Source organism: Eptatretus burgeri, chromosome 6 (assembly GCF_056783735.1).
Source record: "Eptatretus burgeri isolate ZD-2024b chromosome 6, Ebu_testis_v1, whole genome shotgun sequence".
Classification (NCBI taxonomy): domain Eukaryota; kingdom Metazoa; phylum Chordata; class Myxini; order Myxiniformes; family Myxinidae; genus Eptatretus; species Eptatretus burgeri.
Genome location: NC_140966.1, coordinates 103,097,310 through 103,109,809, shown reverse-complemented (window position 1 = coordinate 103,109,809; position 12,500 = coordinate 103,097,310). Strand labels below are relative to the sequence as shown.

The window sequence follows — 12,500 nt, the reverse complement described above, 5'->3', positions numbered from 1 at the left end:
CGAATGTCTGCTGATCTCCGTGGAAAAGGTGCTCTTGAGCGTGGATAGTTCTGGCCTTTTACCACCAACTTCATCCACTCAGGCTCTCAAATATCACAACCTTCATTCAGAGGTTTCCACATCCACTCTCCATGGAGGTCAAACCGATCTGCCCTTTTCCAACCACTGCGAGGGGGTGTCGTTACGACTTCTGTCACTGCTCGTCTTCCAGGCCATCTCACCTTCTCATTGGCCTGGCCATATCATCGAAGAGTTGGTCCTACATCCAAGCCACATCCCCTTGGCAAGCAGCAGCTGTTTTCTCCAGAAGAATGCATGATGACATGAGCTGCAGAGAAAGCTGCTGTGTTAATGATTCTGCAGCTCTAATGATAGCCTTCATTGTGTTTTAAACGTGGGTTATGCAGGCAATGAAAGGAAAGATCTATTTAATTAAACAGTGTGCAAGCACCCGATTAATATAATCTTTTGTATGAGTTAACAGGTAATTCAGGTCCATTGTATTGAAGTAATTGGGGTAATTCATGACGTGCAGACTCTGGTGAAAAGGGGATGTTTTTGGATGTGGAATGGAAAAAGGGGAGAGGGGGAGGTTTGAAGGGCAAAGTGGGAAGGATCATGAGGAGTTCTTGAGTTTTAAAGGTTAAGAGCGAGGGACCAGCGATGGATGGGTCACTGGAGTTAAAGAAGGGTCAAAAGATGGATTGATAGACGGAAGGATTAAAGAGAAATTGAACATGCTAACTCAGAACGGATCTCACCTCCAAAATATTCCCCCATACAAAAGGGCAGGAAATCTATCGAAGTACAAACTAAGGAAATATCTGTCTGGGGAAAATTATCCGTGGCTCTTAATGCATGGGGGACTTTTCCATATCCACAACAATATCCATGACAATAATATGAACACGCCGCCGTCTGTACGTCACGTGAAGAAGAAGCAGGACATCAAGTATTTCATCTTAAGAGGACATTTTACCTGTTCAACATGGTGTTGGCAATAACAATAATAGCAACATAATAATATCAAAGTTATTACAAAATAATAATATCATAAATAACAATATTAACAAGAATAATAGTAACTATAATGACACACTCCCCACCGTACTCCCCAGCTGAATCGAAAGCATCACTTTCACACATCGTGTGAGAAAATGTATAATTTGGGTGAAACGACTGAAAAATGCATGGCTCTCCTCCCTGGCTGCTCCCGTAGGGACCCCGTGTGTCTCTAGTCATTTAAAAGTGAACTATTTCTGAACCGTTTTTAGTTCACCTGTTCGAAGAACAGAGAGCTATAGCGATACCCCCAGCGTGAGCGTGAAAATGTTAGTTTTTGATGCAAGTTATTTTTTCCTTTCGAATGTTTTATCGACCACACTATTTTTTATACGCCCGATATATATATATATATATATATATATATATATATATATATATATATATATATATATATATATATATATATATATATATATCGGAGCGTATTATGTGATACCGCTCGTCTGTCTGTCTGTCCGTCCGTCCGTCCGTCCGTTCCTGTCCGCACTCTAACTCCCAAAGTTTTCAACTTTCACGTTTCATATTTGGTACATATGTACAGACTGTGGAGACAGTGTGTCGCGACATACGTTCATCATCTAAAGTGGTTGCCATGGCAACCAGGATGCTGTTTTCCATGTAGTAGCACAATTCTGTATATACCTTCTTGTTCGGGCGTACATTGTGCTCACTTGCGCTCTTGTTACTGGTTACAATATACAAATACATATATTGCTTGAAAATTATACTTCACTGCAATGCTTTATAAAAAATATTAATTATTAGACTAGTCTTTTAAAAACGATAAGTGTATAAACAGGTGAGCATTGCGTGGCTTTGACACCAACTCTCTGGTTTAGTCTTCTCATTTTTTTACTCTTCTTCTTCATTTTTTACTCTTCTTCTTCATTTTTACTCTTCTTCATTTTTCACTTTTCTTCTTCATTTTTCACTTTTCTTCATTTTTTACTCTTCATTTTTACTCTTCATTTTTTACTCTTCTTCTTCTTCATTTTTACTCTTCTTCATTTTTTACTCTTCATTTTTTATTCTTCTTCATTATTTACTCTTCTTCTTCATTTTTTACTCTTCTTTTTTACTTTTCTTCTTCATGTTTTACTCTTATTCTTCATGTTTTACTCTTATTCTTCATGTTTTACTCTTATTCTTCATTTTTTACTCTTATTCTTCATTTTTTACTCTTATTCTTCATTTTTTACTCTTCTTCATTTTTTTACTCTTCTTATTCATTTTTTACTCTTCTTATTCATTTTTTACTCTTCTTCATTTTTTAGTCTTCTTCAATTTTAATCTTCTTCTTCATTTTTACTCTTCTTCTTCATTTTTAGCTCGCCTGTTCGAAGAACAGAGAGCGATAGCGATACCCCCGGTGTGAGCGTCAGCGTCAGTGTGAGCGTGAGCATGTTAAAATTTTTGGTGCAAGTTATTTTTTCATCTCCCACACTATTTTTATACGCCCGATATATATATATATATATATATATATATATATATATATATATATATATATATATATATATATATATATATATATATATATATATATATATATATATATATATATATATATATATTGTTGCGGATTTCGCGCCCGCCGGCGTGCGACGGCCACGTAACTCGAATCGCGGCACGTCGCCCACCGGACGGACAATCCAGTCGTGACCCTCTCGGACTAACGCCGGGAACCAGTCACGGGTGGACCTTTCGGTCTCACCGCGATCGAGCCAATCAGCCCCCGCGTGGGATAGGGTTGCTCGCCAAATTCGAACTACCTAAGTACCCACGCGGAGGGTAGACCGGGCGATCGCACCTCGCCGCAGGTCGACTTCGGACACGGGCCACTTAAGCGACCCGTTCCGTACTATCAGAATAACCGAGCGGTGTTATCGTCGACCTCGACGGTTCGATTAATTATCGGGCGTATTCAGCCCACTACCAACCCTTTACGTGAAGCAAGGTGGGGATTCAATGGAGGAAAAGACGAAGCGAAGCAGGAGAACAGTTCAACAATAAAGCACATTTATTCTCGGCACACGGGAAGCACACAAATACAATTCCACCAAATGCACACAAAAAAAAGAAAACACAATTCCATTTACACAAAAAGCAAACATAAAAGTGAAAACACAGTGCAGAGCTAATACCGACTACCGAGCACACAGCAACACTTATACAATTCTACTTCACAGACGGCGCCGACAACACATACCCAAAACCAAGGAAAAGAAATCCCCCAAGAATGAGGTAGGCCTGGGGCCGAGACCAGGTCGGGCCTACCCGTCTGGTGATGAGACGCGGAGCGGCGATGGCCCCGCAACCCGCGGGCCTCGTGGACAGTGCCTGGCAGGGGGTGGGAACGGGGCCCCCTTGGTCGCACTATCTCAGCGCGGGGGGAAACAGGAGGGGGTTGCTGATGCTCGGGGTATAGAGGATCTTTATTATGTGCGACGAGCGTCTCCACCTCGGCCAGGTCGCGCTGTCGGCCTCCCTCGGGTGCAGCTTCCTGCACGACGCGAGCACCCCCTCGTCTGGTGTCGCCGCCTTTCCACAGCTCCGTCCCCTCCGTTCCGACTCCAACGCACACGACGAGCAGCTCCACCGCCCGCAAAGTCTTGACCCTCTGCTTCCGACTCTCCTCTTCTTGACTCTCCGACCCCGTTCTGCTGACTCTCTCGTTTTGCGACTCCGACTCTCGTTCTGCTGACTCTCTCGTTTTCGTTCTGCTGACTCTCCTCTGACTGACGAACACCGTCCTTTTATCCCCCCGTAACTTCGCCTTTGACCCCCTCCCTTTGACCTTTCACCTCGCTCCCCATTGGCCCGAGAAAAAGTGGGCGTGAAGGCTTTTTGATCCACAAATTTGCATATATCGATCGTTCTGGAGGCGGGGCCAAATCGCCCCTCGCTCACCGATTGGACGGCAAAAAGTGGGCGTGTGTCGTTTTTGATCCGTTTTTGAAGCAGAAAATCCGTGGTTTTGTACACGCTGTTCGACGCGTGTTCTGCATGAGTCCAACACCGGTACCCACAGCGGGGCAAGAACGGTGGCGATGCTACGGTGGCGAGGTGTGACGGGAAGGTCGTGGCGGTTGTGGTGAAGCGGTGGTTGTGGTTGGTGGTTGATGTTGTGGTTGTGATCATGGCGGTTGGTCCAAAATAAAGATAGTGAAAGAAAAACGGCTATCCTAAAGAGTCGCAGCACGTATAAATGACATGTATTCCCACTAGACAACGGGTTTGGGCCTAACTACACATGCACTTACCGAGATACCTCACCTAAGGGACCTGAATGGTGGTTTGTGAATCTGGTAACCACAACACTACCCCCTTCCCTTTTTACAGACTCGTCCCGAGTCGTCAAATTTTCGTGTGCCATCATGTGTAGTTTTCCCCTAGTACATTTTACCTACGGATCCCTGAGTGCGACATTCATGGTATTCGTGTCCCCAAAATAAATAACCTGAGGGCTGCGTAACTACCTAAACAAACTCACTCACACGGACGACTTAAATAAAATTGCCGGCGCTAAGACATACATGCCGGGGGCGCACTCATATTTACAGTACATCTTAACCTTAACTTACAAATTTTACACTAAACCATGGCCCAGGATCATTGAACTCTGCAAAAAGAAAGCAGTTAGCAGGGAGCCAGGCTGCCCGCATGCAGTCTCTGGCTCAAACAATGCAGGTGACAGGGAACGTGGCTGGCTGCTCACACGCAGTCCAAGGCCTTCCCTTTTGAACTGAACGCAGTGAACCACAACGGTGCTTGGGCTGCACAAACGCAGTCTCCGTGCCAGCTCAAGTGGCACACGCAATGAGCACAACGAATGGATGCATGCACGGTTTGAACTGAATGCAGTGAACCACAACGGTGCATGGGCCGCACAAACGTAGTCTCCGTGCCAGCTCAAGTGGCACACGCAATGAGCACAACGAATGGATGGATGAATGGATGGACGCAAACACGGTGCACGGGCCGCCACTGCAGGCCCGTGTTGTAGCTGCCAACAGGGCAGTTCTCGCAGCTTGCAAACTGTTGCCTTGATCCTGGCGCACATGGAAATGAACAGGGGGGGCAAAGCAAAAATTGAACGGGGCTGGTGAACGTGGGCAGTGGCATGGCATGGCAAAGGCAGCAGGCAAACACAGCCCGCAGAAGAAGGCCGCTGCAGGCAAACACAGCCGGCAGATGAACTGGCCGGCACAGGCCTTGAAGCAAAACCCGACCAGCCGATGGCACAGGCCTTGCAGCAAAACAACAGCTGCCGATGAAGTTGGCCGGCACCGGCCTTGAAGAAAAACAGCCAGCCGATGAAGCTGGCCAGCCTTTGCCGTTCAGTGGAGGTTGGTGGAGGGAGTGCGGTGGTGCTGGCCACTTGGAGGGCGGGCTCGGACCTACCTACCTGTCTCCCTCCCAACCTATCGCCTTTGCCTGTCACTGTACATACCCACTCCCTTAATTTGTCAAACCCCAATTTAGCCCCAACTTATTTTTTTGTTGTTTTCATTTTTACTCCCCCACTATAAATCGTCCCCTAACCCCCTTTACTGTCCTTGTTCGGCTAACCTATCCTGTCACCTAGCCTACTCCCAACCCCTACGTTCCCTTCCCGGAGGGGAATAAGGGAGAGCTAACGTCCTGTGTCGAGGCCCAACGAAGCCTCAGAATGGCCTCCCCAGAGTTCGGCGATCTTAACACCAAGTGGGTCCAGCGGCCCACAACGACAGCGAGGGGATGGATGGTGCGGAGGGGTACATCTCCTAATCTATCCTAACCATTTAACTGTTAAACTACCCCGGGGCTTTCAACAAGCGCCTCTCGCTTAAACTATTGGTTCTAACAACCCAGATTCCCGTCGCCTGTGTTGGTGTCCTTACAATTTCGGGCCTCGCCCCCCAATTTTCTCTCCGTGCCCTCACACGGTCTCCTGGCTGGGACACGTGGCTCCCTTTGGCAGGCACGACCCTCTGCCGAATCTCCCGCTATGGCACCCCGGGCACTACACTGCCTCCGAGCCTACCAGCTCCCTAACACCGGGGAGTGCCCCCCATGGCACCTCCCCTGAAACGCACACGTGGCAGGCCGGCCTCCCGGGCCCCTTTCCGAGGGTCACCCGTGCCCACAACACTGCCCACGCGGCTAATGGCGCCCCGGGCCCCCGCACCGAGCAGGCGCACCCGTGCCCACTACTCTATCCCGGCCCCCCATGGGCCCATGGCCTACCGCGGCCGACTAGCCTGGTGCCCGGGGTACCCACTCAGCGATACTCACCTTTCGCAGCCACGCTCCCAAGCCCGTCAACAGGGCTCCTGCACCCCTCCAAACGGGTTTCGAGCCTACATTCACACCAACAACAAAACAACCTCCATTTTTCAATTTGACTAACCCCCTAACTCACTCTACACTGACCCCGGGGTCCCTTGGGCGGGAGTCACTCCTCCCCCCAATCACTCATCGCACCATGCATTCCCCATTCACTCCAAACACACAGACCCGCTGGCCTCACTCACTCACCAAGTACTCACCTCACAACTCACCAACAACTCTTCAACACACACACCGCTGAACTCTGCCATCCTTCTAACTACATCCCCTAACTAACTCGTGCTCCCACGTCGTCCCTTAAACTAGTAGCACGTTCCTTTTAACACTACGTAGCTAAGCTACGTCCCCTCTACACATTCACAAGTCTGTCACTGTCTCCAAAATAATCCCATAAATCAATTTCCCAACCTAAATCTGGCTACAATCCCTCTAACTAATCCATTCCACGGACTCCATGAGGACTTACCCCTGCCCCATGAAGTCGGTCTAACTAAGCTAACCCTTCCCCCTAACTAGTTTTCATCCTGTGCCCAGGTAAGGGGGTCTTTCACCCCTTGCCCAGGAATCCTTTGCACCCGAAAGTGAGGCTTGGCTTTCTTTTTTTTTTTTTTTTTTTTCATGCGCAGCACCTGCGCGGCAACTCGCGCTCTTTGCACCTTGCAACTGCCCGTGACGTCATGCAGCTGCACGTGTTCCTCGTCCCTCCTTGGACGGGACCATCCGGCAGAGATACCCCTCCTGCCGGATTCCAACCCCACGTGCAGCCATGACGTCACCGTGCGCATATAAAAAAAAACACAAGCCACACGTCTCGAGGGGTTCCCCACGCGAACACATGTGCTTTGCCCGTTGGAGCTGAACACACACGATCGCGTGGAGAACCCGTCCGGTCCAAATCCATTTACCTGCCTAACTTTGTCCGTCCGCGGGATCGGCAAATCCACCGTGTGCGTTTCCGGACCGGGACTTCACTCTCGCAAGCGAGCACGTGGTGGTCTCGTGCGTTGCACAGCACGAACCGCGTGCTCACTGCTGGGTGAACCCGGCACGGTCCACGAAACAACTACAGCCGCTACTCGGCTTTCTCTCCTCTGTCGCCGTCTCCGTCGCCATTCCACACACGCATACCTGCGTGTCACGACGCACACAGTCCACACCATCACATTCACACGGGGAGACGCGGCTGCGTGCTCCCGCATGCCAACCGACATCTACCTCTCATACCGCTCTCTCACACACACGGTCTCCCTGGCACACAGCGACCTTGCACACGGCCGTTCACTCACGCGTGCCTCACTACTCACACAAACCATACTACTCACACGTGGTGCTCCATTCACTCGCGCGGGGGCACTCACCCGCGGTGCCTCACCCACACACGCGAGGGCACTCACCCGCGGTGCCTCATTCACACACACGGCGACACTCACACACGGTGCCTCATCCACACACGGCGTGCTGGGAAGCACGTACTCCGGCACCATCGCCACCACACCACTCACACACGGGGTCGCTTCCACACACGGGGACGCACTCACACCTTGCACCACACACACAGGGACAACCACACTGGGGATTCGTGTCCCCACAAGGGTCTCCGGGGCCTCTATACCCCCCAAGCTCTCCGTTCACCCGTCCACAGCACTCGTCCCCTCAACCTCGCAAAGCACGACCGAACTCACCTGGTCGTGACTCGCCTCAAGGCATACTCCCTCCCCTCGTTCCTGGAGGAGGCCATCCAGCTGCTCACACCGGGTCCCTGCACGATCCGCGAGCTCACCCCCATTATCCTCCACTACCTCCGTGTGTGTGTGCGCGTCACTTACCCCGTCCTCACCGTGCAGTCTCTCCTCTGTCGTTCCCTTCCCGGCTACCGTCACTGCCAACTCTTCACCCTTTACCTCCCTTGTCTCAACTATTATTATTTCCTTTGTCGTCACCTCGTGTCTCGTCTCACACGTTTTGGTCTCCCCATTTAATTTTTCCCTTTCGGTCATCGTCACGACCCTCGCCCAACACGTTCCACGAATTATTTTTTCACCCGCCTCCACCGCGGGCCTGTCAGCCGTTGCACCCCCACCCAGCTCGTTTGCTCCCACACGTGGAGTCGCCATTCCCAGCTCCCTGGTCACGGCCTTCATGCCCGCCTGCAGGCATCGGCCCATGTTCTGAGTCTCACCCCGTAGTTCTTTCATTTCTTTTCTCATTTGCTGTGTATTCGCATCCATCGTCGTTTTCACTTCATTCATTTGCTTGTTCATGTCTTTCATTTCGTTTTTCATTTCATTTGTATTTGTATCCATCGTCGTTTTCACTTCATTCATTTGTTTGTTCATTGCCGCCAGCATGGCGCATAGCTGGGCCATGTTGGATGCACTCAGCTGAGCCGTTTCGGCAAGGGTTGGGGAAGGGTCTTGGTGGAGAAGGGGGGGGAGGTGTCATACACCGCGGCCGCTGCCGCACCCACCTCGGGCCCTGGGTTCAGTTGGGCGAGTCCGTGTTCCTGCACAATCAACATTTCCTGCTCGGGGATTCCATCCTGGACCATGGACTCTACATTATTACACATATACATTTCTAATACCCCCGGCTCCCGCTCGCCTTGAGACGCCATCTTGCTTCTCGTGAAGGGTTCATTTGCTCGCTCGTAATTTGGAGGGAATCGGGGGTCGCTTCTCTCACCCCTGGACCGATTCCCGTGAATTTCGCTGGAGACAGGAGAGCCTGTTGTCCCGCTCTCCAATACCAGTGCCGCGAGGAGGGCGATGAATTTGTATCCCACTCCTGACACCAGTGTTGCGGATTTCGCGCCCGCCGGCGTGCGACGGCCACGTAACTCGAATCGCGGCACGTCGCCCACCGGACGGACAATCCAGTCGTGACCCTCTCGGACTAACGCCGGGAACCAGTCACGGGTGGACCTTTCGGTCTCACCGCGATCGAGCCAATCAGCCCCCGCGTGGGATAGGGTTGCTCGCCAAATTCGAACTACCTAAGTACCCACGCGGAGGGTAGACCGGGCGATCGCACCTCGCCGCAGGTCGACTTCGGACACGGGCCACTTAAGCGACCCGTTCCGTACTATCAGAATAACCGAGCGGTGTTATCGTCGACCTCGACGGTTCGATTAATTATCGGGCGTATTCAGCCCACTACCAACCCTTTACGTGAAGCAAGGTGGGGATTCAATGGAGGAAAAGACGAAGCGAAGCAGGAGAACAGTTCAACAATAAAGCACATTTATTCTCGGCACACGGGAAGCACACAAATACAATTCCACCAAATGCACACAAAAAAGAAAACACAATTCCATTTACACAAAAAGCAAACATAAAAGTGAAAACACAGTGCAGAGCTAATACCGACTACCGAGCACACAGCAACACTTATACAATTCTACTTCACAGACGGCGCCGACAACACATACCCAAAACCAAGGAAAAGAAATCCCCAAGAATGAGGTAGGCCTGGGGCCGAGACCGGGTCGGGCCTACCCGTCTGGTGATGAGACGCGGAGCGGCGATGGCCCCGCAACCCGCGGGCCTCGTGGACAGTGCCTGGCAGGGGGTGGGAACGGGGCCCCCTTGGTCGCACTATCTCAGCGCGGGGGGAAACAGGAGGGGGTTGCTGATGCTCGGGGTATAGAGGATCTTTATTATGTGCGACGAGCGTCTCCACCTCGGCCAGGTCGCGCTGTCGGCCTCCCTCGGGTGCAGCTTCCTGCACGACGCGAGCACCCCCTCGTCTGGTGTCGCCGCCTTTCCACAGCTCCGTCCCCTCCGTTCCGACTCCAACGCACACGACGAGCAGCTCCACCGCCCGCGAAGTCTTGACCCTCTGCTTCCGACTCTCCTCTTCTTGACTCTCCGACCCCGTTCTGCTGACTCTCTCGTTTTGCGACTCCGACTCTCGTTCTGCTGACTCTCTCGTTTTCGTTCTGCTGACTCTCCTCTGACTGACGAACACCGTCCTTTTATCCCCCCCGTAACTTCGCCTTTGACCCCCTCCCTTTGACCTTTCACCTCGCTCCCCATTGGCCCGAGAAAAAGTGGGCGTGAAGGCTTTTTGATCCACAAATTTGCATATATCGATCGTTCTGGAGGCGGGGCCAAATCGCCCCTCGCTCACCGATTGGACGGCAAAAAGTGGGCGTGTGTCGTTTTTGATCCGTTTTTGAAGCAGAAAATCCGTGGTTTTGTACACGCTGTTCGACGCGTGTTCTGCATGAGTCCAACACCGGTACCCACAGCGGGGCAAGAACGGTGGCGATGCTACGGTGGCGAGGTGTGACGGGAAGGTCGTGGCGGTTGTGGTGAAGCGGTGGTTGTGGTTGGTGGTTGATGTTGTGGTTGTGATCATGGCGGTTGGTCCAAAATAAAGATAGTGAAAGAAAAACGGCTATCCTAAAGAGTCGCAGCACGTATAAATGACATGTATTCCCACTAGACAACGGGTTTGGGCCTAACTACACATGCACTTACCGAGATACCTCACCTAAGGGACCTGAATGGTGGTTTGCGAATCTGGTAACCACAACAATATATATATATATATATATATATATATATATATATATATATATATATATATATATATATATATATATATATATATATATATATATATATAGTGATGCCGGTCATCCGTCCGTCTGTCTGTCTGTCTGTCTGTCCATCTGTTCCTGTCCCCACTCTAACTCCCAAAGTTTTCAACTTTCACGTTTCATATTTGGTACATAGGTACAGACTGTGGAGACGGTGTGTCACGACATATGTTCATCATCTAAAGTGGTTGCCATGGCAAGCAGGATGCTGTTTTCCATCTGTTTCTGTTCGCACTCTAACTCCCAAAGTTTTCAACTTTCACGTTTCATATTTGGTACATAGGTACAGACTGTGGAGACAGTGTGTCGCGACATACGTTCATCATCTAAAGTGGTTGCCATGGCAACCAGGATGCTGTTTTCCATGTAGTAGCACAATTCTGTATATACCTTCTTGTTCAGGCGTACATTGTGCTCACTTGCGCTCTTGTTACTGGTTACAATATACAAATACATATATTGCTTGAAAATTATACTTCACTGCAATGCTTTATAAAAAATATTAATTATTAGACTAGTCTTTTAAAAACGATAAGTGTATAAACAGGTGAGCATTGCGTGGCTTTGACACCAACTCTCTGGTTTAGTCTTCTCATTTTTTTACTCTTCTTCTTCATTTTTTACTCTTCTTCTTCATTTTTACTCTTCTTCATTTTTCACTTTTCTTCATTTTTCACTTTTCTTCATTTTTTACTCTTCATTTTTACTCTTCATTTTTTACTTCTTCTTCTTCATTTTTACTCTTCTTCATTTTTTACTCTTCATTTTTTATTCTTCTTCATTATTTACTCTTCTTCTTCATTTTTTACTCTTCTTTTTTACTTTTCTTCTTCATGTTTTACTCTTATTCTTCATGTTTTACTCTTATTCTTCATGTTTTACTCTTATTCTTCATTTTTTACTCTTATTCTTCATTTTTTACTCTTATTCTTCATGTTTTACTCTTATTCTTCATTTTTTACTCTTATTCTTCATTTTTTACTCTTATTCTTCATTTTTTACTCTTCTTCATTTTTTTACTCTTCTTCTTCATTTTTTACTCTTCTTATTCATTTTTTACTCTTCTTCATTTTTTAGTCTTCTTCAATTTTAATCTTCTTCTTCATTTTTACTCTTCTTCTTCATTTTTAGCTCGCCTGTTCGAAGAACAGAGAGCGATAGCGATACCCCCGGTGTGAGCGTCAGCGTCAGTGTGAGCGTGAGCATGTTAAAATTTTTGGTGCAAGTTATTTTTTCATCTCCCACACTATTTTTATACGCCCGATATATATATATATATATATATATATATATATATATATATATATATATATATATATATATATATATATATATATATATATATATATATATATATATATATATATATATATATATATATATATATATAGTGATGCCGGTCATCCGTCCGTCTGTCTGTCTGTCTGTCTGTCCATCTGTTCCTGTCCCCACTCTAACTCCCAAAGTTTTCAACTTTCACGTTTCATATTTGGTACATAGG

At 48.4% G+C, this 12,500-nt stretch overlaps 2 protein-coding genes across 3 annotated transcripts in view; one reads left to right on the top strand and one right to left on the bottom strand.

The window, feature by feature from the left end:
- LOC147025493 (uncharacterized) overlaps window positions 1-12,500 on the bottom strand; it is a 65,150-nt gene that overhangs the window by 18,372 nt on the left and 34,278 nt on the right.
- Window positions 1-12,500, top strand: part of LOC147025494 (uncharacterized) — a 60,673-nt gene that overhangs the window by 24,143 nt on the left and 24,030 nt on the right. The gene's annotated exons all lie outside the window — the stretch shown is intronic.